Here is a 20467-nt window from a genome sequence, read left to right on the forward strand (position 1 = left end):
TTGCATTTAGTAAGCTAAGCCATGCAGCCACTTGCAACATGATACCACGCTCATCGCTCGATCAGGCTCGATCAGGCGAGATATATAAGACTGGTGGGCCCATTCAGGACTCCTATGTCTGGTAGGATAACTTTAATTCATCCATCCTGTGTCTGTTGCAGGGAGGTGGAGAGAACAATCAACACAATAATGGTTTTCTTTCATGCCTCTTGAAGGACTCAATATTCTCTGTACTGCATTACATGTGAAAGTGGATTTATTACCCATGAACACACTACCTGTATGCTAATTCTATGTAAAAAGGTAGCTCCAGCCCTCATGATGTTGTCCAACATTTCCGCTATAAAACGGGATACAATTATTTTGGAAACATACCAAATTTGAAAGGCAATTGAGAAATGGCTCACTTCCTGAACTTGGCGCACAAAAAAGCCTACAGCACCTGGTATTCCCAGGCGGTCTCCCATCCAGGTACTAACTAGGCCCAACACTGCTTAGCTTCCGAGATCAGACGAGATCGGGCGCATTCAGTGTGGTGTGGCGGTAGGCTCTGGGCCTAGTGAGTTTTGTACTTTTAAGCATCTAGTCAGCCAGACCTTGCAGTTTTGAAAGGCAATTGAGAAATGGCTCACTTCCTGAACTTGGAGCACAAAAAAGCCTACAGCACCTGGTATTCCCAGGCGGTCTCCCATCCAGGTACTAACTAGGCCCGACACTGCTTAGCTTCCGAGATCAGACCAGATCGGGCGCATTCAGTGTGGTGTGGCTGTAGGCTCTGGGCATTGTGAGTTTTGTACTTTTAAGCATCTAGTCGGCTAGACCTTGCAGTTTTGAAAGGCAATTGAGAAATGGCTCACTTCCTGAACTTGGAGTACAAAAAAGCCTACAGCACCTGGTATTCCCAGGCGGTCTCCCATCCAGGTACTAACTAGGCCCGACACTGCTTAGCTTCTGAGATGAGACGAGATCGGGCGCATTCAGTGTGGCGTGGCCGTAGGCTCTCAGCCTAGTGAGTTTTGTACTTTTAAGCATCTAGTCGGCTAGACCTTGCAGTTTTGAAAGGCAATTGAGAAATGGCTCACTTCCTGAACTTGGAGCACAAAAAAGCCTACAGCACCTGGTATTCCCAGGCGGTCTCCCAACCAGGTACTAACTAGGCCTGACACTACTTAACTTCCGAGATCAGACGACATCGGGTGCATTCAGTGTGGTGTGACCGTAGGCTCTAGGAATGCTAAGAATATTACTCTTATGCATTTGCATTTAGTAAGCTAAGCCATGCAGCCACTTGCAACATGATACCACGCTCATCGCTCGATCAGGCTCGATCAGGCGAGATATATAAGACTGGTGGGCCCATTCAGGACTCCTATGTCTGGTAGGATAACTTTAATTCATCCATCCTGTGTCTGTTGCAGGGAGGTGGAGAGAACAATCAACACAATAATGGTTTTCTTTCATGCCTCTTGAAGGACTCAATATTCTCTGTACTGCATTACATGTGAAAGTGGATTTATTACCCATGAACACACTACCTGTATGCTAATTCTATGTAAAAAGGTAACTCCAGCCCTCATGATGTTGTCCAACATTTCCGCTATAAAACGGGATACAATTATTTTGGAAACATACCAAATTTGAAAAGTAATTGAGAAGTTGCGCAATTACTAATCATGGAGCCAAAATAGCCTACAGCACCTGGTATTGCCAGGCGGTATCCCATCCAGGTACTAACTAAGCCTGACATTGCTTAGCTTCGGAGATCAGACGAGATTGGGCGCATTCAGTGTGGTGTGGCCGTAGGCTCTGGGCCTAGTGAGTTTTGTACTTTTAAGCATCTAGTCGGCTAGACCTTGCAGTTTTGAAAGGCAATTGAGAAAGGGCTCACTTCCTGAACTTGGAGCACAAAAAAGCCTACAGCACCTGGTATTCCCAGGCAGTCTCCCATCCAGGTACTAACTAGGCCTAACACTGCTTAACTTCCGAGATCAGACGAGATCGGGTGCATTCAGTGTGGTGTGGCCGTAGGCTCTAGGAATGCTAAGAATATTACTCTTATGCATTTGCATTTAGTAAGCTAAGCCATGCAGCCACTTGCAACATGATACCACGCTCATCGCTCGATCAGGCTCGATCAGGCGAGATATATAAGACTGGTGGGCCCATTCAGGACTCCTATGTCTGGTAGGATAACTTTAATTCATCCATCCTGTGTCTGTTGCAGGGAGGTGGAGAGAACAATCAACACAATAATGGTTTTCTTTCATGCCTCTTGAAGGACTCAATATTCTCTGTACTGCATTACATGTGAAAGTCGATTTATTACCCATGAACACACTACCTGTATGCTAATTCTATGTAAAAAGGTAGCTCCAGCCCTCATGATGTTGTCCAACATTTCTGCTATAAAACAGGATACAATTATTTTGGAAACATACCAAATTTGAAAAATAATTGAGAAGTTGCTCACTTCCTGAACTTGGAGTACAAAAAAAGCCTACAGCACCTGGTATTCCCAGGCGGTCTCCCATCCAGGTACTAACTAGGCCCGACACTGCTTAGCTTCTGAGATCAGGCGCATTCAGTGTGGTGTGGCCGTAGGCTCTGGGCCTAGTGAGTTTTGTACTTTTAAGCATCTAGTCGGCTAGACCTTGCAGTTTTGAAAGGCAATTGAGAAATGGCTCACTTCCTGAACTTGGAGCACAAAAAAGCCTACAGCACCTGGTATTCCCAGGCGGTCTCCCATCCAGGTACTAACTAGGCCCGACACTGCTTAGCTTCCGAGATTAGACGAGATCGGGCGCAATCAGTGTGGTGTGGCCGTAGGCTCTGGGCCTAGTGAGTTTTGTACTTTTAAGCATCTAGTCAGCTAGACCTTGCAGTTTTGAAAGGCAATTGAGAAATGGCTCACTTCCTGAACTTGGAGCACAAAAAAGCCTACAGCACCTGGTATTCCCAGGCGGTCTCCCATCCAGGTACTAACGAGGCCCGACACTGCTTAGCTTCCGATATCAGACGAGATCGGGCGCATTCAGTGTGGTGTGGCCGTAGGCTCTGGGCCTTGTGAGTTTTGTACTTTTAAGCATCTAGTCGGCTAGACCTTGCAGTTTTGAAAGGCAATTGAGAAATGGCTCACTTCCTGAACTTGGAGCACAAAAAAGCCTACAGCACCTGGTATTCCCACGCGGTCTCCCATCCAGGTACTAACGAGGCCCGACACTGCTTAGCTTCCGATCGGGCGCATTCAGTGTGGTGTGGCCGTAGGCTCTGGGCCTTGTGAGTTTTGTACTTTTAAGCATCTAGTCGGCTAGACCTTGCAGTTTTGAAAGGCAATTGAGAAATGGCTCACTTCCTGAACTTGGAGTACAAAAAAAGCCTACAGCACCTGGTATTCCCAGGTGGTCTCCCATCCAGGTACTAACTAGGCCCGACACTGCTTAGCTTCTGAGATCAGATGAGATCGGGCGCATTTAGTGTGGTGTGGCCGTAGTCTCTGGGCCTAGTGAGTTTTGTACTTTTAAGCATCTAGTCGGCTAGACCTTGCAGTTTTGAAAGGCAATTGAGAAAGGGCTCACTTCCTGAACTTGGAGCACAAAAAAGCCTACAGCACCTGGTATTCCCAGGCGGTCTCCCATCCAGGTACTAACTAGGCCTAACACTGCTTAACTTCCGAGATCAGGCCGTAGGCTCTAGGAATGCTAAGAATATTACTCTTATGCATTTGCATTTAGTAAGCTAAGCCATGCAGCCACTTGCAACATGATACCACGCTCATCGCTCGATCAGGCGAGATATATAAGACTGGTGGGCCCATTCAGGACTCCTATGTCTGGTAGGATAACTTTAATTCATCCATCCTGTGTCTGTTGCAGGGAGGTGGAGAGAACAATCAATCCAATAATGGCTTTCTTTCATGCCTCTTGAAGGACTCAATATTCTCTGTACTGCATTACATGTGAAAGTCGATTTATTACCCATGAACACACTACCTGTATGCTAATTCTATGTAAATAGGTAGCTCCAGCCCTCATGATGTTGTCCAACATTTCCGCTATAAAACGGGATACAATTATTTTGGAAACATACCAAATTTGAAAGGCAATTGAGAAATGGCTCACTTCCTGAACTTGGCGCACAAAAAAGCCTACAGCACCTGGTATTCCCAGGCGGTCTCCCATCCAGGTACTAACTAGGCCCAACACTGCTTAGCTTCCGAGATCAGACGAGATCGGGCGCATTCAGTGTGGTGTGGCCGTAGGCTCTGGGCCTAGTGAGTTTTGTACTTTTAAGCATCTAGTCAGCTAGACCTTGCAGTTTTGAAAGGCAATTGAGAAATGGCTCACTTCCTGAACTTGGAGCACAAAAAAGCCTACAGCACCTGGTATTCCCAGGCGGTCTCCCATCCAGGTACTAACTAGGCCCGACACTGCTTAGCTTCCGAGATCAGACCAGATCGGGCGCATTCAGTGTGGTGTGGCTGTAGGCTCTGGGCATTGTGAGTTTTGTACTTTTAAGCATCTAGTCGGCTAGACCTTGCAGTTTTGAAAGGCAATTGAGAAATGGCTCACTTCCTGAACTTGGAGTACAAAAAAGCCTACAGCACCTGGTATTCCCAGGCAGTCTCCCATCCAGGTACTAACTAGGCCCGACACTGCTTAGCTTCTGAGATGAGACGAGATCGGGCGCATTCAGTGTGGCGTGGCCGTAGGCTCTCAGCCTAGTGAGTTTTGTACTTTTAAGCATCTAGTCGGCTAGACCTTGCAGTTTTGAAAGGCAATTGAGAAATGGCTCACTTCCTGAACTTGGAGCACAAAAAAGCCTACAGCACCTGGTATTCCCAGGCGGTCTCCCAACCAGGTACTAACTAGGCCTGACACTACTTAACTTCCGAGATCAGACGACATCGGGTGCATTCAGTGTGGTGTGACCGTAGGCTCTAGGAATGCTAAGAATATTACTCTTATGCATTTGCATTTAGTAAGCTAAGCCATGCAGCCACTTGCAACATGATACCACGCTCATCGCTCGATCAGGCTCGATCAGGCGAGATATATAAGACTGGTGGGCCCATTCAGGACTCCTATGTCTGGTAGGATAACTTTAATTCATCCATCCTGTGTCTGTTGCAGGGAGGTGGAGAGAACAATCAACACAATAATGGTTTTCTTTCATGCCTCTTGAAGGACTCAATATTCTCTGTACTGCATTACATGTGAAAGTGGATTTATTACCCATGAACACACTACCTGTATGCTAATTCTATGTAAAAAGGTAGCTCCAGCCCTCATGATGTTGTCCAACATTTCCGCTATAAAACGGGATACAATTATTTTGGAAACATACCAAATTTGAAAGGCAATTGAGAAATGGCTCACTTCCTGAACTTGGCGCACAAAAAAGCCTACAGCACCTGGTATTCCCAGGCGGTCTCCCATCCAGGTACTAACTAGGCCCAACACTGCTTAGCTTCCGAGATCAGACGAGATCGGGCGCATTCAGTGTGGTGTGGCGGTAGGCTCTGGGCCTAGTGAGTTTTGTACTTTTAAGCATCTAGTCAGCTAGACCTTGCAGTTTTGAAAGGCAATTGAGAAATGGCTCACTTCCTGAACTTGGAGCACAAAAAAGCCTACAGCACCTGGTATTCCCAGGCGGTCTCCCATCCAGGTACTAACTAGGCCCGACACTGCTTAGCTTCCGAGATCAGACCAGATCGGGCGCATTCAGTGTGGTGTGGCTGTAGGCTCTGGGCATTGTGAGTTTTGTACTTTTAAGCATCTAGTCGGCTAGACCTTGCAGTTTTGAAAGGCAATTGAGAAATGGCTCACTTCCTGAACTTGGAGTACAAAAAAGCCTACAGCACCTGGTATTCCCAGGCGGTCTCCCATCCAGGTACTAACTAGGCCCGACACTGCTTAGCTTCTGAGATGAGACGAGATCGGGCGCATTCAGTGTGGCGTGGCCGTAGGCTCTCAGCCTAGTGAGTTTTGTACTTTTAAGCATCTAGTCGGCTAGACCTTGCAGTTTTGAAAGGCAATTGAGAAATGGCTCACTTCCTGAACTTGGAGCACAAAAAAGCCTACAGCACCTGGTATTCCCAGGCGGTCTCCCAACCAGGTACTAACTAGGCCTGACACTACTTAACTTCCGAGATCAGACGACATCGGGTGCATTCAGTGTGGTGTGACCGTAGGCTCTAGGAATGCTAAGAATATTACTCTTATGCATTTGCATTTAGTAAGCTAAGCCATGCAGCCACTTGCAACATGATACCACGCTCATCGCTCGATCAGGCTCGATCAGGCGAGATATATAAGACTGGTGGGCCCATTCAGGACTCCTATGTCTGGTAGGATAACTTTAATTCATCCATCCTGTGTCTGTTGCAGGGAGGTGGAGAGAACAATCAACACAATAATGGTTTTCTTTCATGCCTCTTGAAGGACTCAATATTCTCTGTACTGCATTACATGTGAAAGTGGATTTATTACCCATGAACACACTACCTGTATGCTAATTCTATGTAAAAAGGTAACTCCAGCCCTCATGATGTTGTCCAACATTTCCGCTATAAAACGGGATACAATTATTTTGGAAACATACCAAATTTGAAAAGTAATTGAGAAGTTGCGCAATTACTAATCATGGAGCCAAAATAGCCTACAGCACCTGGTATTGCCAGGCGGTATCCCATCCAGGTACTAACTAAGCCTGACATTGCTTAGCTTCGGAGATCAGACGAGATTGGGCGCATTCAGTGTGGTGTGGCCGTAGGCTCTGGGCCTAGTGAGTTTTGTACTTTTAAGCATCTAGTCGGCTAGACCTTGCAGTTTTGAAAGGCAATTGAGAAAGGGCTCACTTCCTGAACTTGGAGCACAAAAAAGCCTACAGCACCTGGTATTCCCAGGCAGTCTCCCATCCAGGTACTAACTAGGCCTAACACTGCTTAACTTCCGAGATCAGACGAGATCGGGTGCATTCAGTGTGGTGTGGCCGTAGGCTATAGGAATGCTAAGAATATTACTCTTATGCATTTGCATTTAGTAAGCTAAGCCATGCAGCCACTTGCAACATGATACCACGCTCATCGCTCGATCAGGCTCGATCAGGCGAGATATATAAGACTGGTGGGCCCATTCAGGACTCCTATGTCTGGTAGGATAACTTTAATTCATCCATCCTGTGTCTGTTGCAGGGAGGTGGAGAGAACAATCAACACAATAATGGTTTTCTTTCATGCCTCTTGAAGGACTCAATATTCTCTGTACTGCATTACATGTGAAAGTCGATTTATTACCCATGAACACACTACCTGTATGCTAATTCTATGTAAAAAGGTAGCTCCAGCCCTCATGATGTTGTCCAACATTTCTGCTATAAAACAGGATACAATTATTTTGGAAACATACCAAATTTGAAAAATAATTGAGAAGTTGCTCACTTCCTGAACTTGGAGTACAAAAAAAGCCTACAGCACCTGGTATTCCCAGGCGGTCTCCCATCCAGGTACTAACTAGGCCCGACACTGCTTAGCTTCTGAGATCAGGCGCATTCAGTGTGGTGTGGCCGTAGGCTCTGGGCCTAGTGAGTTTTGTACTTTTAAGCATCTAGTCGGCTAGACCTTGCAGTTTTGAAAGGCAATTGAGAAATGGCTCACTTCCTGAACTTGGAGCACAAAAAAGCCTACAGCACCTGGTATTCCCAGGCGGTCTCCCATCCAGGTACTAACTAGGCCCGACACTGCTTAGCTTCCGAGATTAGACGAGATCGGGCGCAATCAGTGTGGTGTGGCCGTAGGTTCTGGGCCTAGTGAGTTTTGTACTTTTAAGCATCTAGTCAGCTAGACCTTGCAGTTTTGAAAGGCAATTGAGAAATGGCTCACTTCCTGAACTTGGAGCACAAAAAAGCCTACAGCACCTGGTATTCCCAGGCGGTCTCCCATCCAGGTACTAACGAGGCCCGACACTGCTTAGCTTCCGATATCAGACGAGATCGGGCGCATTCAGTGTGGTGTGGCCGTAGGCTCTGGGCCTTGTGAGTTTTGTACTTTTAAGCATCTAGTCGGCTAGACCTTGCAGTTTTGAAAGGCAATTGAGAAATGGCTCACTTCCTGAACTTGGAGCACAAAAAAGCCTACAGCACCTGGTATTCCCACGCGGTCTCCCATCCAGGTACTAACGAGGCCCGACACTGCTTAGCTTCCGATCGGGCGCATTCAGTGTGGTGTGGCCGTAGGCTCTGGGCCTTGTGAGTTTTGTACTTTTAAGCATCTAGTCGGCTAGACCTTGCAGTTTTGAAAGGCAATTGAGAAATGGCTCACTTCCTGAACTTGGAGTACAAAAAAAGCCTACAGCACCTGGTATTCCCAGGTGGTCTCCCATCCAGGTACTAACTAGGCCCGACACTGCTTAGCTTCTGAGATCAGATGAGATCGGGCGCATTTAGTGTGGTGTGGCCGTAGTCTCTGGGCCTAGTGAGTTTTGTACTTTTAAGCATCTAGTCGGCTAGACCTTGCAGTTTTGAAAGGCAATTGAGAAAGGGCTCACTTCCTGAACTTGGAGCACAAAAAAGCCTACAGCACCTGGTATTCCCAGGCGGTCTCCCATCCAGGTACTAACTAGGCCTAACACTGCTTAACTTCCGAGATCAGACGAGATCGGGTGCATTCAGTGTGGTGTGGCCGTAGGCTCTAGGAATGCTAAGAATATTACTCTTATGCATTTGCATTTAGTAAGCTAAGCCATGCAGCCACTTGCAACATGATACCACGCTCATCGCTCGATCAGGCTCGATCAGGCGAGATATATAAGACTGGTGGGCCCATTCAGGACTCCTATGTCTGGTAGGATAACTTTAATTCATCCATCCTGTGTCTGTTGCAGGGAGGTGGAGAGAACAATCAATCCAATAATGGCTTTCTTTCATGCCTCTTGAAGGACTCAATATTCTCTGTACTGCATTACATGTGAAAGTCGATTTATTACCCATGAACACACTACCTGTATGCTAATTCTATGTAAATAGGTAGCTCCAGCCCTCATGATGTTGTCCAACATTTCCGCTATAAAACGGGATACAATTATTTTGGAAACATACCAAATTTGAAAGGCAATTGAGAAATGGCTCACTTCCTGAACTTGGCGCACAAAAAAGCCTACAGCACCTGGTATTCCCAGGCGGTCTCCCATCCAGGTACTAACTAGGCCCAACACTGCTTAGCTTCCGAGATCAGACGAGATCAGGCGCATTCAGTGTGGTGTGGCCGTAGGCTCTGGGCCTAGTGAGTTTTGTACTTTTAAGCATCTAGTCAGCTAGACCTTGCAGTTTTGAAAGGCAATTGAGAAATGGCTCACTTCCTGAACTTGGAGCACAAAAAAAGCCTACAGCACCTGGTATTCCCAGGCGGTCTCCCATCCAGGTACTAACTAGGCCCGACACTGCTTAGCTTCCGAGATCAGACCAGATCGGGCGCATTCAGTGTGGTGTGGCTGTAGGCTCTGGGCATTGTGAGTTTTGTACTTTTAAGCATCTAGTCGGCTAGACCTTGCAGTTTTGAAAGGCAATTGAGAAATGGCTCACTTCCTGAACTTGGAGTACAAAAAAGCCTACAGCACCTGGTATTCCCAGGCGGTCTCCCATCCAGGTACTAACTAGGCCCGACACTGCTTAGCTTCTGAGATGAGACGAGATCGGGCGCATTCAGTGTGGCGTGGCTGTAGGCTCTCAGCCTAGTGAGTTTTGTACTTTTAAGCATCTAGTCGGCTAGACCTTGCAGTTTTGAAAGGCAATTGAGAAATGGCTCACTTCCTGAACTTGGAGCACAAAAAAGCCTACAGCACCTGGTATTCCCAGGCGGTCTCCCAACCAGGTACTAACTAGGCCTGACACTACTTAACTTCCGAGATCAGACGACATCGGGTGCATTCAGTGTGGTGTGACCGTAGGCTCTAGGAATGCTAAGAATATTACTCTTATGCATTTGCATTTAGTAAGCTAAGCCATGCAGCCACTTGCAACATGATACCACGCTCATCGCTCGATCAGGCTCGATCAGGCGAGATATATAAGACTGGTGGGCCCATTCAGGACTCCTATGTCTGGTAGGATAACTTTAATTCATCCATCCTGTGTCTGTTGCAGGGAGGTGGAGAGAACAATCAACACAATAATGGTTTTCTTTCATGCCTCTTGAAGGACTCAATATTCTCTGTACTGCATTACATGTGAAAGTGGATTTATTACCCATGAACACACTACCTGTATGCTAATTCTATGTAAAAAGGTAGCTCCAGCCCTCATGATGTTGTCCAACATTTCCGCTATAAAACGGGATACAATTATTTTGGAAACATACCAAATTTGAAAAGTAATTGAGAAGTTGCGCAATTACTAATCATGGAGCCAAAATAGCCTACAGCACCTGGTATTGCCAGGCGGTATCCCATCCAGGTACTAACTAAGCCTGACATTGCTTAGCTTCGGAGATCAGACGAGATTGGGCGCATTCAGTGTGGTGTGGCCGTAGGCTCTGGGCCTAGTGAGTTTTGTACTTTTAAGCATCTAGTCGGCTAGACCTTGCAGTTTTGAAAGGCAATTGAGAAATGGCTCACTTCCTGAACTTGGAGTACAAAAAAGCCTACAGCACCTGGTATTCCCAGGCGGTCTCCCATCCAGGTACTAACTAGGCCCGACCCTGCTTAGCTTCCGAGATCTGACGCATTCAGTGTGGTGTGGCCGTAGGCTCTGGGCCTAGTGAGTTTTGTACTTTTAAGCATCTAGTCGGCTAGACCTTGCAGTTTTGAAAGGCAATTGAGAAATGGCTCACTTCCTGAACTTGGAGCACAAAAAAGCCTACAGCACCTGGTATTCCCAGGCGGTCTCCCATCCATGTACTAACTAGGCCCGACACTGCTTAGCTTCCGAGATCAGACGAGATCAGGCACATTCAGTGTGGTGTGGCCGTAGGCTCTGGGCCTAGTGAGTTTTGTACTTTTAAGTATCTAGTCAGCTAGACCTTGCAGTTTTGAAAGGCAATTGAGAAATGGCTCATTTCCTGAACTTGGAGCACAAAAAAGCCTACAGCACCTGGTATTCCCAGGCAGCCTCCCATCCAGGTACTAACTAGGCCCGACACTGCTTAGCTTCCGAGATCGGGCGCATTCAGTGTGGTGTGGCTGTAGACTCTGGGCTTAGTGAGTTTTGTACTTTTAAGCATCTAGTCGGCTAGACCTTGGAGTTTTGAAAGGCAATTGAGAAATGGCTCACTTCCTGAACTTGGAGCACAAAAAAGCCTACAGCACCTGGTATTCCCAGGTGTTCTCCCATCCAGGTACTAACTAGGGCCGACACTGCTTAGCTTCCGACATCAGACGAGATCGGGCGCATTCAGTGTGGTGTGGCCGTAGGCTCTGGGACTTGTGAGTTTTGTACTTTTAAGCATCTAGTCGGCTAGACCTTGCAGTTTTGAAAGGCAATTGAGAAATGGCTCACTTCCTGAACTTGGAGTACAAAAAAGCCTACAACACCTGGTATTCCCAGGCGGTCTCCCATCCAGGTACTAACTAGGCCCGACACTGCTTAGCTTCTGAGATCAGGCGCATTCAGTGTGGCGTGGCCGTAGGCTTTGGGCCTAGTGAGTTTTGTACTTTTAAGCATCTAGTCGGCTAGACCTTGCAGTTTTGAAAGGCAATTGAGAATTGGCTCACTTCCTGAACTTGGAGCACAAAAAAGCCTACAGCACCTGGTATTCCCAGGCGGTCTCCCATCCAGGTACTAACTAGGCCTGACACTGCTTAACTATCGGGTGCATTCAGTGTGGTGTGGCCGTAGGCTCTAGGAATGCTAAGAATATTACTCTTATGCATTTGCATTTAGTAAGCTAAGCCATGCAGCCACTTGCAACATGATACCACGCTCATCGCTCGATCAGGCGAGATATATAAGACTGGTGGGCCCATTCAGGACTCCTATGTCTGGTAGGATAGCTTTAATTCATCCATCCTGTGTCTGTTGCAGGGAGGTGGAGAGAACAATCAACACAATAATGGTTTTCTTTCATGCCTCTTGAAGGACTCAATATTCTCTGTACTGCATTACATGTGAAAGTCGATTTATTACCCATGAACACACTACCTGTATGCTAATTCTATGTAAAAAGGTAACTCCAGCCCTCATGATGTTGTCCAACATTTCCGCTATAAAACGGGATACAATTATTTTGGAAACATACCAAATTTGAAAAGTAATTGAGAAGTTGCGCAATTACTAATCATGGAGCACAAAATAGCCTACAGCACCTGGTATTGCCAGGCGGTATCCCATCCAGGTACTAACTAGGCCTGACATTGCTTAGCTTCGGAGATCAGACGAGATTGGGCGCATTCAGTGTGGTGTGGCCGTAGGCTCTGGGCCTAGTGAGTTTTGTACTTTTAAGCATCTAGTCGGCTAGACCTTGCAGTTTTGAAAGGCAATTGAGAAATGGCTCACTTCCTGAACTTGGAGCACAAAAAAGCCTAGAGCACCTGGTATTCCCAGGCGGTCTCCCATCCAGGTACTAACTAGGCCCGACACTGCTTAGCTTCCGAGATCAGACGAGATCGGGTGCATTCAGTGCGGTGTGGCCGTAGATTCTGGGCCTAGTGAGTTTTGTACTTTTAAGCATCTAGTCAGCTAGACCTTGCAGTTTTGAAAGGCAATTGAGAAATGGCTCACTTCCTGAACTTGGAGCACAAAAAAGCCTACAGCACCTGGTATTCCCAGGCGGTCTCCCATCCAGGTACTAACTAGGCCCGAAACTGCTTAGCTTCCGAGATCAGATGAGATCGGGCGCATTCAGTGTGGTGTGGCCGTAGGCTCTGGGCCTTGTGAGTTTTGTACTTTTAAGCATCTAGTCGGCTAGACCTTGCAGTTTTGAAAGGCAATTGAGAAATGGCTCACTTCCTGAACTTGGAGCACAAAAAAGCCTACAGCACCTGGTATTCCCAGGCGGTCTCCCATCCAGGTACTAACTAGGCCCGAAACTGCTTAGCTTCCGACATCAGACGAGATCGGGCGCATTCAGTGTGGTGTGGCCGTAGGCTCTGGGACTTGTGAGTTTTGTACTTTTAAGCATCTAGTCGGCTAGACCTTGCAGTTTTGAAAGGCAATTGAGAAATGGCTCACTTACTAAACTTGGAGTACAAAAAAGCCTACAGCACCTGGTATTCCCAGGCGGTCTCCCATCCAGGTACTAACTAGGCCCGACACTGCTTAGCTTCTGAGATCAGGCGCATTCAGTGTGGCGTGCCCGTAGGCTTTGGGCCTAGTGAGTTTTGTACTTTTAAGCATCTAGTCGGCTAGACCTTGCAGTTTTGAAAGGCAATTGAGAAATGGCTCACTTCCTGAACTTGGAGCACAAAAAAGCCTACAGCACCTGGTATTCCCAGGCAGTCTCCCATCCAGGTACTAACTAGGCCTGACACTGCTTAGCTTCCGAGATCAGACGATAGGCCTGACACTGCTTAGCTTCCGAGATCAGACGCATTCAGTGTGGTGTGGCCATAGGCTCTAGAAATGCTAAGAATATTACTCTTATGCATTTGCATTTAGTAAGCTAAGCCATGCAGCCACTTGCAACATGACACCACGCTCATCGCTCGATCAGCGCTCGATCAGGCGAGATATATAAGACTGGTGGGCCCATTCAGGACTCCTATGTCTGGTAGGATAACTTAAATCCATCCATCCTGTTTCTGTTGCAGGGAGGTGGAGGGAACAATCAACACAATAATGGCTTTCTTTCATGCCTCTTGAAGGACTCAATATTCTCTGTACTGCATTACATGTGAAAGTCAATTTATTACCCATGAACACACTAGCTGTATGCTAATTCTATGTAAATAGGTAGCTCCAGCCCTCATGATGTTGTCCAACATTTCCGCTATAAAACGGGATACAATTATTTTGGAAACATACCAAATTTGAAAAGTAATTGAGAAGTTGCGCAATTACTAATCATGGAGCACAAAATAGCCTACAGCACCTGGTATTTCCAGGCCGTCTCCCATACAGGTACTAACTAGGCCCGACACTGCTTAGCTTCTAAGATCAGACGAGATCGGCGCATTCAGTGTGGTGTGGCTGCAGGCTCTAGAAATGCTAAGAATATTACTCTTATGCATTTGCATTTAGTAAGCTAAGCCATGCAGCCACTTGCAATATGTTACCACGCTCATCGCTCGATCAGCGCTCGATCAGGCGAGATATATAAGACTGGTGGGCCCATTCAGGACTCCTATGTCTGGTAGGATAACTTTAATCCATCCATCCTGTTTCTGTTGCAGGGAGGTGGAGAGAACAATCAATACAATAATGGCTTTCTTTCATGCCTCTTGAAGGACTCAATATTCTCTGTACTGCATTACATGTGAAAGTCGATTTATTACCCATGAACACACTACCTGTATGCTAATTCTATGTAAATAGGTAGCTCCAGCCCTCATGATGTTGTCCAACATTTCCGCTATAAAACGGGATACAATTATTTTGGAAACATACCAAATTTGAAAGGCAATTGAGAAATGGCTCACTTCCTGAACTTGGCGCACAAAAAAGCCTACAGCACCTGGTATTCCCAGGCAGTCTCCCATCCAGGTACTAACTAGGCCCAACACTGCTTAGCTTCCGAGATCAGACGCATTCAGTGTGGTGTGGCCGTAGGCTCTGGGCCTAGTGAGTTTTGTACTTTTAAGCATCTAGTCAGCTAGACCTTGCAGTTTTGAAAGGCAATTGAGAAATGGCTCACTTCCTGAACTTGGAGCACAAAAAAGCCTACAGCACCTGGTATTCCCAGGCGGTCTCCCATCCAGGTACTAACTAGGCCCGACACTGCTTAGCTTCCGAGATCAGACCAGATCGGGCGCATTCAGTGTGGTGTGGCTGTAGGCTCTGGGCATTGTGAGTTTTGTACTTTTAAGCATCTAGTCGGCTAGACCTTGCAGTTTTGAAAGGCAATTGAGAAATGGCTCACTTCCTGAACTTGGAGTACAAAAAAGCCTACAGCACCTGGTATTCCCAGGCGGTCTCCCATCCAGGTACTAACTAGGCCCGACACTGCTTAGCTTCTGAGATGAGACCAGATCGGGCGCATTCAGTGTGGCGTGGCCGTAGGCTCTCAGCCTAGTGAGTTTTGTACTTTTAAGCATCTAGTCGGCTAGACCTTGCAGTTTTGAAAGGCAATTGAGAAATGGCTCACTTCCTGAACTTGGAGCACAAAAAAGCCTACAGCACCTGGTATTCCCAGGCGGTCTCCCAACCAGGTACTAACTAAGCCTGACACTACTTAACTTCCGAGATCAGACGAGATCGGGTGCATTCAGTGTGGTGTGACCGTAGGCTCTAGGAATGCTAAGAATATTACTCTTATGCATTTGCATTTAGTAAGCTAAGCCATGCAGCCACTTGCAACATGATACCACGCTCATCGCTCGATCAGGCTCGATCAGGCGAGATATATAAGACTGGTGGGCCCATTCAGGACTCCTATGTCTGGTAGGATAACTTTAATTCATCCATCCTGTGTCTGTTGCAGGGAGGTGGAGAGAAAAATCAATACAATAATGGTTTTCTTTCATGCCTCTTGAAGGACTCAATATTCTCTGTACTGCATTACATGTGAAAGTGGATTTATTACCCATGAACACACTACCTGTATGCTAATTCTATGTAAAAAGGTAACTCCAGCCCTCATGATGTTGTCCAACATTTCCGCTATAAAACGGGAGACAATTATTTTGGAAACATACCAAATTTGAAAAGTAATTGAGAAGTTGCGCAATTACTAATCATGGAGCACAAAATAGCCTACAGCACCTGGTATTGCCAGGCGGTATCCCATCCAGGTACTAACTAGGCCTGACATTGCTTAGCTTCGGAGATCAGACGAGATTGGGCGCATTCAGTGTGGTGTGGCCGTAGGCTCTGGGCCTAGTGAGTTTTGTACTTTTAAGCATCTAGTCAGCTAGACCTTGCAGTTTTGAAAGGCAATTGAGAAATGGCTCATTTCCTGAACTTGGAGCACAAAAAAGCCTACAGCACCTGGTATTCCCAGGCAGCCTCCCATCCAGGTACTAACTAGGCCCGACACTGCTTAGCTTCCGAGATCGGGCGCATTCAGTGTGGTGTGGCTGTAGACTCTGGGCTTAGTGAGTTTTGTACTTTTAAGCATCTAGTCGGCTAGACCTTGCAGTTTTGAAAGGCAATTGAGAAATGGCTCACTTCCTGAACTTGGAGTACAAAAAAGCCTACAGCACCTGGTATTCCCAGGCGGTCTCCCACCCAGGTACTAACTAGGTCCGACACTGCTTAGCTTCCGAGATCAGACGAGATCGGGCGCAGTCAGTGTGGTGTGGCTGCAGGCTCTGGGCCTAGTGAGTTTTGTACTTTTAAGCATCTAGTCAGCTAGACCTTGCAGTTTTGAAAGGCAATTGAGAAATGGCTCACTTCCTGAACTTGGAGCACAAAAAAGCCTACAGCACCTGGTATTCCCAGGCGGTCTCCCATCCAGGTACTAACGAGGCACGACACTGCTTAGCTTCCGAGATCAGACGAGATCGGGCGCATTCAGAGTGGTGTGGCCGTAGGCTCTGGGCCTTGTGAGTTTTGTACTTTTAAGCATCTAGTCGGCTAGACCTTGCAGTTTTGAAAGGCAATTGAGAAATGGCTCACTTCCTGAACTTGGCTCACTTCCTGAACTTGGAGTACAAAAAAAGCCTACAGCACCTGGTATTCCCAGGCGGTCTCCCATCCAGGTACTAACTAGGCCCGACACTGCTTAGCTTCTGAGATCAGGCGCATTCAGTGTGGTGTGGCCATAGGCTCTGGGCCTAGTGAGTTTTGTACTTTTAAGCATCTAGTCGGCTAGACCTTTCAGTTTTGAAAGGCAATTGAAAAATGGCTCACTTCCTGAACTTGGAGCACAAAAAAGCCTACAGCACCTGGTATTCTCAGGCGGTCTCCCATCCAGGTACTAACTAGGCCCGACACTGCTTAGCTTCCGAGATTAGACGAGATCGGGCGCAATCAGTGTGGTGTGGCCGTAGGCTCTGGGCCTAGTGAGTTTTGTACTTTTAAGCATCTAGTCAGCTAGACCTTGCAGTTTTGAAAGGCAATTGAGAAATGGCTCACTTCCTGAACTTGGAGCACAAAAAAGCCTACAGCACCTGGTATTCCCAGGTGGTCTCCCATCCAGGTACTAACGAGGCCCGACACTGCTTAGCTTCCGATATCAGACGAGATCGGGCGCATTCAGTGTGGTGTGGCCGTAGGCTCTGGGCCTTGTGAGTTTTGTACTTTTAAGCATCTAGTCGGCTAGACCTTGCAGTTTTGAAAGGCAATTGAGAAATGGCTCACTTCCTGAACTTGGAGTACAAAAAAAGCCTACAGCACCTGGTATTCCCAGGTGGTCTCCCATCCAGGTACTAACTAGGCCCGATACTGCTTAGCTTCTGAGATCAGATGAGATCGGGCGCATTTAGTGTGGTGTGGCCGTAGTCTCTGGGCCTAGTGAGTTTTGTACTTTTAAGCATCTAGTCGGCTAGACCTTGCAGTTTTGAAAGGCAATTGAGAAAGGGCTCACTTCCTGAACTTGGAGCACAAAAAAGCCTACAGCACCTGGTATTCCCAGGCGGTCTCCCATCCAGGTACTAACTAGGCCTAACACTGCTTAACTTCCAAGATCAGACGAGATCGGGTGCATTCAGTGTGGTGTGGCCGTAGGCTCTAGGAATGCTAAGAATATTACTCTTATGCATTTGCATTTAGTAAGCTAAGCCATGCAGCCACTTGCAACATGATACCACGCTCATCGCTCGATCAGGCTCGATCAGGCGAGATATATAAGACTGGTGGGCCCATTCAGGACTCCTATGTCTGGTAGGATAACTTTAATTCATCCATCCTGTGTCTGTTGCAGGGAGGTGGAGAGAACAATCAATCCAATAATGGCTTTCTTTCATGCCTCTTGAAGGACTCAATATTCTCTGTACTGCATTACATGTGAAAGTCGATTTATTACCCATGAACACACTACCTGTATGCTAATTATATGTAAATAGGTAGCTCCAGCCCTCATGATGTTGTCCAACATTTCCGCTATAAAACGGGATCCAATTATTTTGGAAACATACCAAATTTGAAAGGCAATTGAGAAATGGCTCACTTCCTGAACTTGGCGCACAAAAAAGCCTACAGCACCTGGTATTCCCAGGCGGTCTCCCATCCAGGTACTAACTAGGCCCGACACTGCTTAGCTTCCGAGATCAGACCAGATCGGGCGCATTCAGTGTGGTGTGGCTGTAGGCTCTGGGCATTGTGAGTTTTGTACTTTTAAGCATCTAGTCGGCTAGACCTTGCAGTTTTGAAAGGCAATTGAGAAATGGCTCACTTCCTGAACTTGGAGTACAAAAAAGCCTACAGCACCTGGTATTCCCAGGCGGTCTCCCATCCAGGTACTAACTAGGCCCGACACTGCTTAGCTTCTGAGATGAGACGAGATCGGGCGCATTCAGTGTGGCGTGGCCGTAGGCTCTCAGCCTAGTGAGTTTTGTACTTTTAAGCATCTAGTCGGCTAGACCTTGCAGTTTTGAAAGGCAATTGAGAAATGGCTCACTTCCTGAACTTGGAGCACAAAAAAGCCTACAGCACCTGGTATTCCCAGGCGGTCTCCCAACCAGGTACTAACTAGGCCTGACACTACTTAACTTCCGAGATCAGACGACATCGGGTGCATTCAGTGTGGTGTGACCGTAGGCTCTAGGAATGCTAAGAATATTACTCTTATGCATTTGCATTTAGTAAGCTAAGCCATGCAGCCACTTGCAACATGATACCACGCTCATCGCTCGATCAGGCTCGATCAGGCGAGATATATAAGACTGGTGGGCCCATTCAGGACTCCTATGTCTGGTAGGATAACTTTAATTCATCCATCCTGTGTCTGTTGCAGGGAGGTGGAGAGAACAATCAACACAATAATGGTTTTCTTTCATGCCTCTTGAAGGACTCAATATTCTCTGTACTGCATTACATGTGAAAGTGGATTTATTACCCATGAACACACTACCTGTATGCTAATTCTATGTAAAAAGGTAACTCCAGCCCTCATGATGTTGTCCAACATTTCCGCTATAAAACGGGATACAATTATTTTGGAAACATACCAAATTTGAAAAGTAATTGAGAAGTTGCGCAATTACTAATCATGGAGCCAAAATAGCCTACAGCACCTGGTATTGCCAGGCGGTATCCCATCCAGGTACTAACTAAGCCTGACATTGCTTAGCTTCGGAGATCAGACGAGATTGGGCGCATTCAGTGTGGTGTGGCCGTAGGCTCTGGGCCTAGTGAGTTTTGTACTTTTAAGCATCTAGTCGGCTAGACCTTGCAGTTTTGAAAGGCAATTGAGAAAGGGCTCACTTCCTGAACTTGGAGCACAAAAAAGCCTACAGCACCTGGTATTCCCAGGCAGTCTCCCATCCAGGTACTAACTAGGCCTAACACTGCTTAACTTCCGAGATCAGGTGCATTCAGTGTGGTGTGGCCGTAGGCTCTAGGAATGCTAAGAATATTACTCTTATGCATTTGCATTTAGTAAGCTAAGCCATGCAGCCACTTGCAACATGATACCACGCTCATCGCTCGATCAGGCTCGATCAGGCGAGATATATAAGACTGGTGGGCCCATTCAGGACTCCTATGTCTGGTAGGATAACTTTAATTCATCCATCCTGTGTCTGTTGCAGGGAGGTGGAGAGAACAATCAACACAATAATGGTTTTCTTTCATGCCTCTTGAAGGACTCAATATTCTCTGTACTGCATTACATGTGAAAGTCGATTTATTACCCATGAACACACTACCTGTATGCTAATTCTATGTAAAAAGGTAGCTCCAGCCCTCATGATGTTGTCCAACATTTCTGCTATAAAACAGGATACAATTATTTTGGAAACATACCAAATTTGAAAAATAATTGAGAAGTTGCTCACTTCCTGAACTTGGAGTACAAAAAAAGCCTACAGCACCTGGTATTCCCAGGCGGTCTCCCATCCAGGTACTAACTAGGCCCGACACTGCTTAGCTTCTGAGATCAGGCGCATTCAGTGTGGTGTGGCCGTAGGCTCTGGGCCTAGTGAGTTTTGTACTTTTAAGCATCTAGTCGGCTAGACCTTGCAGTTTTGAAAGGCAATTGAGAAATGGCTCACTTCCTGAACTTGGAGCACAAAAAAGCCTACAGCACCTGGTATTCCCAGGCGGTCTCCCATCCAGGTACTAACTAGGCCCGACACTGCTTAGCTTCCGAGATTAGACGAGATCGGGCGCAATCAGTGTGGTGTGGCCGTAGGCTCTGGGCCTAGTGAGTTTTGTACTTTTAAGCATCTAGTCAGCTAGACCTTGCAGTTTTGAAAGGCAATTGAGAAATGGCTCACTTCCT

The 20467-nt window shown here is 46.8% G+C and overlaps 30 non-coding genes and 35 pseudogenes across 30 annotated transcripts; all 65 read right to left on the reverse strand.

Moving 5' to 3' along the window:
- Nucleotides 1–430: 430 nt before the first annotated feature.
- LOC138462919 (5S ribosomal RNA) lies at nt 431–549 on the reverse strand. Its single transcript, XR_011265507.1, has one exon. It is a non-coding gene; the product is annotated as a 5S ribosomal RNA (ribosomal RNA).
- Nucleotides 550–655: 106 nt separating this feature from the next.
- LOC138463797 (5S ribosomal RNA) lies at nt 656–774 on the reverse strand. Its single transcript, XR_011266382.1, has one exon. It is a non-coding gene; the product is annotated as a 5S ribosomal RNA (ribosomal RNA).
- Nucleotides 775–880: 106 nt separating this feature from the next.
- On the reverse strand, nt 881–999 carry LOC138455740 (5S ribosomal RNA; annotated as a pseudogene).
- Nucleotides 1000–1105: 106 nt separating this feature from the next.
- LOC138455626 (5S ribosomal RNA) lies at nt 1106–1224 on the reverse strand (annotated as a pseudogene).
- Nucleotides 1225–1686: 462 nt separating this feature from the next.
- On the reverse strand, nt 1687–1805 carry LOC138459258 (5S ribosomal RNA; annotated as a pseudogene).
- Nucleotides 1806–1911: 106 nt separating this feature from the next.
- Nucleotides 1912–2030, reverse strand: LOC138462851 (5S ribosomal RNA). Its single transcript, XR_011265439.1, has one exon. It is a non-coding gene; the product is annotated as a 5S ribosomal RNA (ribosomal RNA).
- Nucleotides 2031–2494: 464 nt separating this feature from the next.
- On the reverse strand, nt 2495–2603 carry LOC138455880 (5S ribosomal RNA; annotated as a pseudogene).
- Nucleotides 2604–2709: 106 nt separating this feature from the next.
- Nucleotides 2710–2828, reverse strand: LOC138465054 (5S ribosomal RNA). Its single transcript, XR_011267630.1, has one exon. It is a non-coding gene; the product is annotated as a 5S ribosomal RNA (ribosomal RNA).
- A 106-nt stretch (nt 2829–2934) lies between these two features.
- On the reverse strand, nt 2935–3053 carry LOC138465245 (5S ribosomal RNA). The gene has a single exon (XR_011267820.1). It is a non-coding gene; the product is annotated as a 5S ribosomal RNA (ribosomal RNA).
- Nucleotides 3054–3159: 106 nt separating this feature from the next.
- On the reverse strand, nt 3160–3266 carry LOC138457537 (5S ribosomal RNA; annotated as a pseudogene).
- A 107-nt stretch (nt 3267–3373) lies between these two features.
- On the reverse strand, nt 3374–3492 carry LOC138454750 (5S ribosomal RNA). The gene has a single exon (XR_011261413.1). It is a non-coding gene; the product is annotated as a 5S ribosomal RNA (ribosomal RNA).
- A 649-nt stretch (nt 3493–4141) lies between these two features.
- On the reverse strand, nt 4142–4260 carry LOC138461909 (5S ribosomal RNA). The gene has a single exon (XR_011264515.1). It is a non-coding gene; the product is annotated as a 5S ribosomal RNA (ribosomal RNA).
- Nucleotides 4261–4366: 106 nt separating this feature from the next.
- On the reverse strand, nt 4367–4485 carry LOC138463799 (5S ribosomal RNA). Its single transcript, XR_011266383.1, has one exon. It is a non-coding gene; the product is annotated as a 5S ribosomal RNA (ribosomal RNA).
- Nucleotides 4486–4591: 106 nt separating this feature from the next.
- On the reverse strand, nt 4592–4710 carry LOC138456046 (5S ribosomal RNA; annotated as a pseudogene).
- A 106-nt stretch (nt 4711–4816) lies between these two features.
- LOC138455627 (5S ribosomal RNA) lies at nt 4817–4935 on the reverse strand (annotated as a pseudogene).
- A 463-nt stretch (nt 4936–5398) lies between these two features.
- Nucleotides 5399–5517, reverse strand: LOC138462920 (5S ribosomal RNA). The gene has a single exon (XR_011265508.1). It is a non-coding gene; the product is annotated as a 5S ribosomal RNA (ribosomal RNA).
- Nucleotides 5518–5623: 106 nt separating this feature from the next.
- LOC138463800 (5S ribosomal RNA) lies at nt 5624–5742 on the reverse strand. The gene has a single exon (XR_011266384.1). It is a non-coding gene; the product is annotated as a 5S ribosomal RNA (ribosomal RNA).
- A 106-nt stretch (nt 5743–5848) lies between these two features.
- Nucleotides 5849–5967, reverse strand: LOC138455741 (5S ribosomal RNA; annotated as a pseudogene).
- Nucleotides 5968–6073: 106 nt separating this feature from the next.
- LOC138455629 (5S ribosomal RNA) lies at nt 6074–6192 on the reverse strand (annotated as a pseudogene).
- Nucleotides 6193–6654: 462 nt separating this feature from the next.
- LOC138459260 (5S ribosomal RNA) lies at nt 6655–6773 on the reverse strand (annotated as a pseudogene).
- A 106-nt stretch (nt 6774–6879) lies between these two features.
- Nucleotides 6880–6998, reverse strand: LOC138462852 (5S ribosomal RNA). The gene has a single exon (XR_011265440.1). It is a non-coding gene; the product is annotated as a 5S ribosomal RNA (ribosomal RNA).
- A 464-nt stretch (nt 6999–7462) lies between these two features.
- On the reverse strand, nt 7463–7571 carry LOC138455881 (5S ribosomal RNA; annotated as a pseudogene).
- Nucleotides 7572–7677: 106 nt separating this feature from the next.
- On the reverse strand, nt 7678–7796 carry LOC138454715 (5S ribosomal RNA). Its single transcript, XR_011261380.1, has one exon. It is a non-coding gene; the product is annotated as a 5S ribosomal RNA (ribosomal RNA).
- Nucleotides 7797–7902: 106 nt separating this feature from the next.
- LOC138465246 (5S ribosomal RNA) lies at nt 7903–8021 on the reverse strand. The gene has a single exon (XR_011267821.1). It is a non-coding gene; the product is annotated as a 5S ribosomal RNA (ribosomal RNA).
- A 106-nt stretch (nt 8022–8127) lies between these two features.
- Nucleotides 8128–8234, reverse strand: LOC138457538 (5S ribosomal RNA; annotated as a pseudogene).
- A 107-nt stretch (nt 8235–8341) lies between these two features.
- Nucleotides 8342–8460, reverse strand: LOC138454751 (5S ribosomal RNA). The gene has a single exon (XR_011261414.1). It is a non-coding gene; the product is annotated as a 5S ribosomal RNA (ribosomal RNA).
- A 106-nt stretch (nt 8461–8566) lies between these two features.
- Nucleotides 8567–8685, reverse strand: LOC138457494 (5S ribosomal RNA). The gene has a single exon (XR_011262252.1). It is a non-coding gene; the product is annotated as a 5S ribosomal RNA (ribosomal RNA).
- Nucleotides 8686–9148: 463 nt separating this feature from the next.
- LOC138461058 (5S ribosomal RNA) lies at nt 9149–9267 on the reverse strand. The gene has a single exon (XR_011263700.1). It is a non-coding gene; the product is annotated as a 5S ribosomal RNA (ribosomal RNA).
- A 107-nt stretch (nt 9268–9374) lies between these two features.
- LOC138463801 (5S ribosomal RNA) lies at nt 9375–9493 on the reverse strand. Its single transcript, XR_011266385.1, has one exon. It is a non-coding gene; the product is annotated as a 5S ribosomal RNA (ribosomal RNA).
- Nucleotides 9494–9599: 106 nt separating this feature from the next.
- Nucleotides 9600–9718, reverse strand: LOC138455784 (5S ribosomal RNA; annotated as a pseudogene).
- A 106-nt stretch (nt 9719–9824) lies between these two features.
- Nucleotides 9825–9943, reverse strand: LOC138455630 (5S ribosomal RNA; annotated as a pseudogene).
- Nucleotides 9944–10405: 462 nt separating this feature from the next.
- LOC138459261 (5S ribosomal RNA) lies at nt 10406–10524 on the reverse strand (annotated as a pseudogene).
- A 106-nt stretch (nt 10525–10630) lies between these two features.
- Nucleotides 10631–10739, reverse strand: LOC138458608 (5S ribosomal RNA; annotated as a pseudogene).
- Nucleotides 10740–10845: 106 nt separating this feature from the next.
- LOC138454086 (5S ribosomal RNA) lies at nt 10846–10964 on the reverse strand. Its single transcript, XR_011260779.1, has one exon. It is a non-coding gene; the product is annotated as a 5S ribosomal RNA (ribosomal RNA).
- Nucleotides 10965–11070: 106 nt separating this feature from the next.
- LOC138457641 (5S ribosomal RNA) lies at nt 11071–11179 on the reverse strand (annotated as a pseudogene).
- A 106-nt stretch (nt 11180–11285) lies between these two features.
- On the reverse strand, nt 11286–11404 carry LOC138455789 (5S ribosomal RNA; annotated as a pseudogene).
- Nucleotides 11405–11510: 106 nt separating this feature from the next.
- Nucleotides 11511–11619, reverse strand: LOC138456452 (5S ribosomal RNA; annotated as a pseudogene).
- Nucleotides 11620–11725: 106 nt separating this feature from the next.
- LOC138459519 (5S ribosomal RNA) lies at nt 11726–11828 on the reverse strand (annotated as a pseudogene).
- Nucleotides 11829–12281: 453 nt separating this feature from the next.
- On the reverse strand, nt 12282–12400 carry LOC138458733 (5S ribosomal RNA; annotated as a pseudogene).
- A 106-nt stretch (nt 12401–12506) lies between these two features.
- Nucleotides 12507–12625, reverse strand: LOC138454581 (5S ribosomal RNA). Its single transcript, XR_011261251.1, has one exon. It is a non-coding gene; the product is annotated as a 5S ribosomal RNA (ribosomal RNA).
- Nucleotides 12626–12731: 106 nt separating this feature from the next.
- Nucleotides 12732–12850, reverse strand: LOC138462734 (5S ribosomal RNA). Its single transcript, XR_011265328.1, has one exon. It is a non-coding gene; the product is annotated as a 5S ribosomal RNA (ribosomal RNA).
- Nucleotides 12851–12956: 106 nt separating this feature from the next.
- On the reverse strand, nt 12957–13075 carry LOC138454907 (5S ribosomal RNA). Its single transcript, XR_011261564.1, has one exon. It is a non-coding gene; the product is annotated as a 5S ribosomal RNA (ribosomal RNA).
- Nucleotides 13076–13181: 106 nt separating this feature from the next.
- On the reverse strand, nt 13182–13290 carry LOC138457569 (5S ribosomal RNA; annotated as a pseudogene).
- Nucleotides 13291–13396: 106 nt separating this feature from the next.
- Nucleotides 13397–13541, reverse strand: LOC138459023 (5S ribosomal RNA; annotated as a pseudogene).
- Nucleotides 13542–14005: 464 nt separating this feature from the next.
- LOC138459075 (5S ribosomal RNA) lies at nt 14006–14123 on the reverse strand (annotated as a pseudogene).
- A 464-nt stretch (nt 14124–14587) lies between these two features.
- LOC138457782 (5S ribosomal RNA) lies at nt 14588–14696 on the reverse strand (annotated as a pseudogene).
- A 106-nt stretch (nt 14697–14802) lies between these two features.
- Nucleotides 14803–14921, reverse strand: LOC138463802 (5S ribosomal RNA). Its single transcript, XR_011266386.1, has one exon. It is a non-coding gene; the product is annotated as a 5S ribosomal RNA (ribosomal RNA).
- A 106-nt stretch (nt 14922–15027) lies between these two features.
- LOC138456248 (5S ribosomal RNA) lies at nt 15028–15146 on the reverse strand (annotated as a pseudogene).
- A 106-nt stretch (nt 15147–15252) lies between these two features.
- On the reverse strand, nt 15253–15371 carry LOC138454720 (5S ribosomal RNA). Its single transcript, XR_011261385.1, has one exon. It is a non-coding gene; the product is annotated as a 5S ribosomal RNA (ribosomal RNA).
- A 463-nt stretch (nt 15372–15834) lies between these two features.
- On the reverse strand, nt 15835–15953 carry LOC138458734 (5S ribosomal RNA; annotated as a pseudogene).
- A 106-nt stretch (nt 15954–16059) lies between these two features.
- Nucleotides 16060–16168, reverse strand: LOC138457642 (5S ribosomal RNA; annotated as a pseudogene).
- A 106-nt stretch (nt 16169–16274) lies between these two features.
- Nucleotides 16275–16393, reverse strand: LOC138465283 (5S ribosomal RNA). The gene has a single exon (XR_011267856.1). It is a non-coding gene; the product is annotated as a 5S ribosomal RNA (ribosomal RNA).
- Nucleotides 16394–16499: 106 nt separating this feature from the next.
- LOC138454921 (5S ribosomal RNA) lies at nt 16500–16618 on the reverse strand. The gene has a single exon (XR_011261577.1). It is a non-coding gene; the product is annotated as a 5S ribosomal RNA (ribosomal RNA).
- Nucleotides 16619–16743: 125 nt separating this feature from the next.
- On the reverse strand, nt 16744–16852 carry LOC138456035 (5S ribosomal RNA; annotated as a pseudogene).
- A 106-nt stretch (nt 16853–16958) lies between these two features.
- Nucleotides 16959–17077, reverse strand: LOC138454805 (5S ribosomal RNA). Its single transcript, XR_011261464.1, has one exon. It is a non-coding gene; the product is annotated as a 5S ribosomal RNA (ribosomal RNA).
- A 106-nt stretch (nt 17078–17183) lies between these two features.
- LOC138465122 (5S ribosomal RNA) lies at nt 17184–17302 on the reverse strand. Its single transcript, XR_011267697.1, has one exon. It is a non-coding gene; the product is annotated as a 5S ribosomal RNA (ribosomal RNA).
- Nucleotides 17303–17409: 107 nt separating this feature from the next.
- LOC138455506 (5S ribosomal RNA) lies at nt 17410–17528 on the reverse strand (annotated as a pseudogene).
- Nucleotides 17529–17634: 106 nt separating this feature from the next.
- On the reverse strand, nt 17635–17753 carry LOC138463055 (5S ribosomal RNA). The gene has a single exon (XR_011265642.1). It is a non-coding gene; the product is annotated as a 5S ribosomal RNA (ribosomal RNA).
- A 463-nt stretch (nt 17754–18216) lies between these two features.
- Nucleotides 18217–18335, reverse strand: LOC138463803 (5S ribosomal RNA). The gene has a single exon (XR_011266388.1). It is a non-coding gene; the product is annotated as a 5S ribosomal RNA (ribosomal RNA).
- Nucleotides 18336–18441: 106 nt separating this feature from the next.
- On the reverse strand, nt 18442–18560 carry LOC138455744 (5S ribosomal RNA; annotated as a pseudogene).
- A 106-nt stretch (nt 18561–18666) lies between these two features.
- On the reverse strand, nt 18667–18785 carry LOC138455631 (5S ribosomal RNA; annotated as a pseudogene).
- Nucleotides 18786–19247: 462 nt separating this feature from the next.
- On the reverse strand, nt 19248–19366 carry LOC138459262 (5S ribosomal RNA; annotated as a pseudogene).
- A 106-nt stretch (nt 19367–19472) lies between these two features.
- LOC138457442 (5S ribosomal RNA) lies at nt 19473–19581 on the reverse strand (annotated as a pseudogene).
- A 464-nt stretch (nt 19582–20045) lies between these two features.
- LOC138455883 (5S ribosomal RNA) lies at nt 20046–20154 on the reverse strand (annotated as a pseudogene).
- Nucleotides 20155–20260: 106 nt separating this feature from the next.
- LOC138465055 (5S ribosomal RNA) lies at nt 20261–20379 on the reverse strand. The gene has a single exon (XR_011267631.1). It is a non-coding gene; the product is annotated as a 5S ribosomal RNA (ribosomal RNA).
- Between the last annotated feature and the right edge of the window lie 88 nt (nt 20380–20467).

The sequence above is a fragment of the Ambystoma mexicanum genome, chromosome 4p (assembly GCF_040938575.1).
Source record: "Ambystoma mexicanum isolate Mex_15411 chromosome 4p, UKY_AmexF1_1, whole genome shotgun sequence".
NCBI lineage: Eukaryota > Metazoa > Chordata > Amphibia > Caudata > Ambystomatidae > Ambystoma > Ambystoma mexicanum.